Here is a 7,296-nt window from a genome sequence, read left to right on the forward strand (position 1 = left end):
TCACTGCAATTTGACAAACCTGACATGTCACCCCCAGCAACCTGCACATCAAATTTCAAACTTGTGCAACAAACTCTTTTAGAGATTTTTTGACCAAAAATGGGAATTGTCCCAGTTGTTCTAACAAACTTGTTACCTCTAGCAAACCACATACCAAATTTCAGACCAATAGGACAAACGATTTCAGAGTCGAAGATTTTTTGACAAAAAACCAACAAAATTGCTGGAAAATACAAATATCCAAAATTTGAACTTCAGTTATCCTTAAGAACCTGCAACTGAACTAGCAGTTCCTGAAAAGAAGATGAATGTTGATGGAACACAGAGGATGGAGGACTGAGGACAATCCACTTATCTGAATAAAGCTCTGTGTCATTGACAGCAGGCTAAAATCTCACTTATGAAGCAGTCTGTAAGAAGTGTTGTGCTGTAGGAGCAAAATTAGTGTGAAAGGAAGATATTGTATAGCACTGATTCTCGATTCTCACTACATGAAAGATGAAACACACATGCAAAGAAAATATCTGATAAAAGGCATTTTTCATCAAAAGTCACAATACTCAACATCGTCAAACTCTAAGGTGATGTTGAACTTGTTCACCCGTAATGCAACTAACATTATGACACCCCCTGAAAAAGAACTCAAGAAAGATGATACAGTTCAAATTGGTAAATAGGTGCTTTAATTGAAATATATAGAGACCTCTTGCATGTGATAAAAAGAAATATGTTTGAATGAAATCTTATTTGAAATTCACAATGTTTGTGCTTGCAATTCAGTGAGAAGACACAAAATCACTAACAAAGTATTGCTGTTTTTCTGTATTGCCCTTTGCATGATAATAAATTAAACAGATAGCAGGCCATCACATTGACATTTCAGATCTTATCACATTTGAAGAAAATTACTGGACATATGTGGGTCATGGTGCACTTTCCTCAGTTCACACCTGCCAAAGTAATATTTCCAGACATAAAAATAATAATGGCTGGCAAATTTTGATAATATCAGAAAGAAAGTAACATTGCATATGCTCAAATACATTGTCCTTGTGTCTAGGGATTAAAAAGCTATTCAAAATTGTCAGAATTACATCATCCTATCAATTTTACTCCTTTGTACATGTATGTATCATAATACATGAAGATGCAATCAACATGGGGGTTGGACTAATCATACCAGTGTGATAATTAATATGATCCTGCATTTGCATTGCCTAGGAGTAGTCTATGTGAAATTGTAGTCTCCTGTAAATGTTTGCTTTCCTAATGCTATGGCTCAGCTTTTAACATGCCATTTCAGTTATTTCCAGTCCCTGTTGTAAAAACTTTTCCCTGCACTAGGTATTTTTCAGCTTCAGACTTTGTTACTGTGACAAAAAGTGCCTGTCAATGGCTTCTTCCTCAGCCTCAGTCGGTGGTACTTTTCATCCATGAATGTAGCATGCTTCCTTCCTATGGAAAGGTAAGAAATGAGAAATTGAACAATTTAAAAATTAGAGACATGAGGACACTGAACTTTGATCATTGTTTTAAACTCTTTATTATATGCTCAGAATGTCAGTTTGTTTAATCCTCTTTCTCCCATGTGGTATTTATTTCTATGGTTTGTCTATGGAGCCTGATAGAAAGATGATTATATGGATTCAAGATACTGCAATGCATCAAAATTATTGTTGTTCAATGATAGCCTACACTTGAGTATTAGCCTCTCACATTGTCTAATATTCTATCTACCCCATGATAATTCCTTCCTAAGCCCTCCGAAGTAAATCCATGGCATGACTCTTACAAAGGAACAGTTTTAAAGATTCCATTCAAAGCAAACAATCACACAGATATACCTTGTTAAAGTGAAGCAATCTGCGGTACTGTCTCAGATTTTGAAGCACTGGGGTTGAATGGAGGGAGATCACTTGCTTAACTGACATAGTTTCTATGGAATTTAACTTGAATAATGCAATACAGTATAGATAAAAACTACATTTAGCATCCACTACATCCTAACTGAAAGGCCACTTTGAGACTGGTTTGATTAGCTGTAATACATAAACTACACATTTGTATAGACATCACAAAAACACACATCATTAGACAGTCTAATTTAAGTTTAAAACAGTACAGTACACCTGTTACTTTTCTGATTTAAAAAAAAATATTTTGTTTTTGTACCAACTTAACTATCTTTTCTTCTCCCTTGAAATGTCAAGTTTTCACCTAATCAAAGTGCACTGTGAATTTTGGTGTGGACTAAAATTAATTTGCTAACAATCACAATTTAATATATGATATATGCTGTCTTCACAAGTTGAACACTGGACATGCAACGTGCTTTTCGCAACAGAAGAAGACAGTGCAGTTGGTACAATTGAGAATAAAATTAATAATAAAATCATCAAAACTTACAGCTACTGTTCTATGGGAACAGAGTGTCTGAGAGTTGTTCTGAATAGATAGGTTGCAATCAACTAGGATTGTATAGTTTGTTTTGAAAAATGGTCAATATAAAAATGGTTTCACTGAATTTCCCTGGATACCACAGAATCTGGTTTTGATGATATGAATATATGCAACCTACATGTATTTATACACATATCTAATGGAACTCGGATGTGACAGGATCAGACTCAGAGATGGTGGAGATCTTTTCACAAAAGCAGTTTATACCTCACTTAAAAGGGAAGAAAGGACAGGATAAAGGTCAAGAAGAGGTATTACTGCAGAAAACTTGGGAAGGAGAATAAAATTCCAGAGTTTAATATCATCATTACTTCAACGTCAGTGCCACATCCAAGCTGCCATGAGTGAGAGGAACAAAGAAACCCTATCGATGATCATTCATCCCTCACGTACAGTACTGTAGATTTCCCATAATTTATTGCGATTTGTATCCTCGGAAATACTTGAGTGAAGTCTACTATATCTCCCATGTGTAGACAAATTCACAGACTATCTATCAAAATTTTGAAAACGTACTTTTATGCACACCATTCTTCTCAATTCTCATTTTAAATAATTTGGAAAATTATGCATAATTGAGAGAGGAGATAGCATTTTTGTGAATTTGCCAGAGATTGTCCTCAGCCATACAGCATTTACGGGAAGGCTCCATTAACTTACGAATACCCTACTTCCCTAGAGGATCAATTTCACAGACCTGCCTTTCCTACAATGGCACTACAATAGCACCAGCTGGATTAGATAAACATAACAATGGAACATTCACACCTTGGGGATTAAAAGTCTTCTGTTTGTCACCCGAGTTGCTCAGGCAAGGACTCGGGTTTCAGGTACCATGCAAGTTAATGCAGTCGTCCCCTAATGGAATAATGTGATGGAAAGTAGGGAGACTAGTTGCACCTGTTTTATGAAACAAAAGGATATTGATTTTTTGCAATGGAAATGACAAAGAAGTTGCATGCTAAGATTTCTGAGACAATGACTCCTTCAGTTTGTCATAACTTGCTGCCTAAAAAGTATGGCATTTGTAGTACCCGCAGAATGTGACTTTTATGGTTGTTTAGTGGTTATTTTCAAAATTTCACTGAAATATCTAAACGTACTTTTACTAGATATAATTTAAAAATAGCGTCAATGACACTGTAGCTCCCATCCTGGACTATTTAGTGTTTGTTCTCTGGTCAGATATTTGAACATGTGTGAAAGGGATAAAGTGCATGAAGTGAACATACTTAAATGAAATGTACTGGAGACAGTGAAATATGTTTAATGTAATTATTCAGAATATAAAATGGAAAAATACAGAATTAGATATATCGAATACTGTGATACAACCATTAACTCAACAAGTCATTTACAATGACATAGTCCCCACTTGTAATAGGAGTATTAGTCTTGATGGGGCAGGAAAATGTGGTCATTAAGAAGTATCACTGGAGTGTATATGTTGAGATCTATGGGCACATAGGTCTATGTCGTTGTTCCCAATTTGAAACACATGAGGCATTCTAAGTTATGGTTCTAAATCGGAAAAAAGATCAGACCTCTAGCAGTATTGGCCAGCCAAGAAATACATATGCGCATTATAAATGAGGTACAAGATGTGACATCTTAAGGTTTAATATCCTATCAAAATTGGAGGGTATAGAACTTGTGGTTAGTGAAATATGCATATATATGTATAATCAAGGTCAAAGGTCATCGAGGTCACATGACATTTTGAAAAAAAAAATTATATTGCTAATTAATCCCTATATGCCAAAAAATCAGATCTCTAGCTCTATTCGCTTGCCCAGAATTAGATGTGTACATAATTAATGAGGTAAAGCGTGTGTTGTCATAAGGTCTCCCATCCTACTAAATACAAAGGACATAGCACTTGTGGTTACTTATTTATTGACATAAACATATATTTTAGGTAAAAGGTCATCGAGGTCACATGACATTTGGTCAAAAAATTTCTCTCCTATAGTTATCCCTATATACCAAAAATCAGACATCCACCTCTATTGGCTCGCTCAGAATGAGATATGCGCATAATTATTGAGGTACAGTATGTGGCGTCATAAGGTGTCCCATCATACCATATATGAAGGCTGTAGCACTTGCGGTTACTGAGTTATGGACAAAATATGTATATTTGAGGATCAAAGGTCACCGAGGTCACATGATATTTTGTCAAAAAAATTGTATTGCTAAGTTATCCCTATATACCAAAAATCAGACCTCTAGCTCTATTGGCTCGCTCAAAATTAGATATGCGCATAATTAATGAGGTACAATATGTGGCGTCATAAGGTGTCCCATCATACCATACATGAAGGCTGTAGCACTTGTGGTTACTGAGTTATGGACAAATATGTATATTTGAGGTCAAAGGTCACCGAGGTCACATGACATTTTGTCAAAAAAATTGTTTTGCTAAGTTATCCCTATATACCAAAATCAGACCTCTAGCTCTATTGGCTTGCTCAAATTAGATATGCGCATAATTAATGAGGTACAATATGTGGCGTCATAAGGTGTCCCATCATACCATACATGAAGGCTGTAGCACTTGTGGTTACTGAGTTATGGACAAATATGTATATTTGAGGTCAAAGGTCACCGATGTCACGTGATATTTTGTCAAAAAAATTGTATTGCTAAGTTATCCCTATATACCAAAAATCAGACCTCTAGCTCTATTGGCTCGCTCAAAATTAGAAATGTGCATAATTAATGAGGTACAATATGTGGCGTCATAAGGTGTCCCATCATACCATACATGAAGGCTGTAGCACTTGTGGTTACTGAGTTATGGACAATATTATATTTGAGGTCAAAGGTCACCGAGGTCACGTGACATTTTGTCAAAAAAATTGTATTGCTAAGTTATCCCTATATATACCAAAAATCAGACCTCTAGCTCTATTGGCTTGCTCAAAATTAGATATGCGCATAATTAATGAGGTACAATATGTGGCGTCATAAGCTGTCCCATCATACCATGTATGAAGGGTGGTAGCACATGTGGTTACTGAGTTATGGACAAATATGTATATTTGAGGTCAAAGGTCATCAAGGTCACATGACATTTTGTCAAAATATCCGAGATATATGCGTGAACGGATGGACTCACGGATGGACGAACAGACGGACATGACCCAATCTATAAGCTCACTGGACTTCATCCGTGGGACTAAAAATTGTGTCACTGCATCCTTTTTGCAATATGAATACGATGAGAAACTAAATTTTTTATTTTTCAGTGGCCTTATACATGGGAGTCTATGGAGATCTGCCTTATACATGGGAGTCTATGGACGTGTAAACTAAAAATATGCAAATTTCACCACGATTTGCCCAAATTTGGAAAGGTCACTCCTATGCACTTCCATACCAAGTTTCAAATCAATCGGACTTGTGGTTTCAGAGCAGGAGATTTTTTGACCAAAAATGGGAGAAAATTACAAAAAATTCATGAAAAATAGCAAGTCCAAGATACTGACCCAAGATGTGCACAATCATTTCATGTCAGCCCAAAGTACTTACATGCTAATTTTTCATGTAATCTGCTGGTGGTTTTTTCAATTTTGACTGTTTTTACATTTTTTCACTTAATTTGCATATTTTTGGCAATGACAACTTCATTTGAACAAAATCTCTTCTACAGCCCATCATCCATATACACACCAAATATCAAGATGAAATGTACAGGTTTTGAGTTTTTGATGTTGACGGACACATACAGACTACAGACATACTACATACAGACATTTCCCTAGCCTATAAGAATAGCTTCCATTGCCATATATACATATGGCTATGGGAGCTAAAAATATTCTGATGCTGCACACTAGTGCTTACATGCAGAACTGAAAAAGTTTTTAGAAAAGTTACCTTCAAGGATACAAATCAAAGAGTATTGTGGGTAATTTATTGTACTGTGTCCCTCTAGTGTGAATAAATGAGGTCTATATCTAGAAACATACTGACTGGCTGTAGGCCCTAATGACTGAAAGTTACTAAATAATTTCCCCTTAACTTAAGAATTAAGGAAATTATTTAATTTCAGGTAACTCACAAATTAACAGGCAAACACATGTACATGTACTGTGTTGTCCTTTCAACCACTCAGTACACTGGCAAGGCGTCAGTATATCATTAACAATTCACTGACCAGTTTTGGCTTCTCTTTCTCATTTTCAGAAGAACATGGTGCTTTCTTTTCCTTTGCATCTTTTCCCTTGAAGCTAAGCAAAAACAAAGAATACATCATGTATAAATCATTCTCCGAGTACAAACACCGAGTCGGACATTGAAGTCCGAGTACTCGGACTTGTGTACACCGAGTTCACTGCTAACTCGGACTTGTATAGGCCTACACCGAGTTCACTGCTAACTCGGACTTGTATACACCAAGTTCACTGCTAACTCGGACTTGTATACACCGAGTTCACTTAAACTCGGACTTGTGTACACCGAGTGCATTGCCTACTCGGACTTTAGCTGCAATAATTGTAGCCCTTGGTTGGTGGGGATTGGGCTTCTGTCGTGCGGCTCGCGCCTTGCCCCAACCAGGGCTACAATTTCTCCCTATACCTGCTAGTGTAAAAGCTGCAGTGCGGATCTACACTGCATGGTCAAGGCACACACGGGGCCGCATTATTAGAGATCTCGCCTTACCGTGTGCAAATTTCACTATAATCCTGCTCCCGGATAATGTTAGAGCCCTTGTAACTCCTATCGATGGTCAACTTTACTCCTTGCAGCTGAAAAATGACAGTTTAATGACTCAGGCGCGAAGTCAATTCGAACTGGACCGCCGTCGTTGATCTCTGTACCCAGCCGACT

General features: G+C 36.8%; 1 long non-coding RNA gene across 1 annotated transcript; it reads right to left on the reverse strand.

Annotated features, from left to right (window-relative positions):
- Positions 1-660: 660 nt before the first annotated feature.
- Positions 661-6,702, reverse strand: LOC139128316 (uncharacterized). The gene is made up of 2 exons (XR_011551254.1): positions 6,623-6,702; positions 661-1,455 (listed from the first exon to the last, which is right to left on the reverse strand). It is a non-coding gene; the product is annotated as an uncharacterized lncRNA (long non-coding RNA).
- Positions 6,703-7,296: the final 594 nt, after the last annotated feature.

Source organism: Ptychodera flava, unplaced genomic scaffold (genome assembly GCF_041260155.1).
Source record: "Ptychodera flava strain L36383 unplaced genomic scaffold, AS_Pfla_20210202 Scaffold_49__1_contigs__length_964681_pilon, whole genome shotgun sequence".
Taxonomy (NCBI): domain Eukaryota; kingdom Metazoa; phylum Hemichordata; class Enteropneusta; family Ptychoderidae; genus Ptychodera; species Ptychodera flava.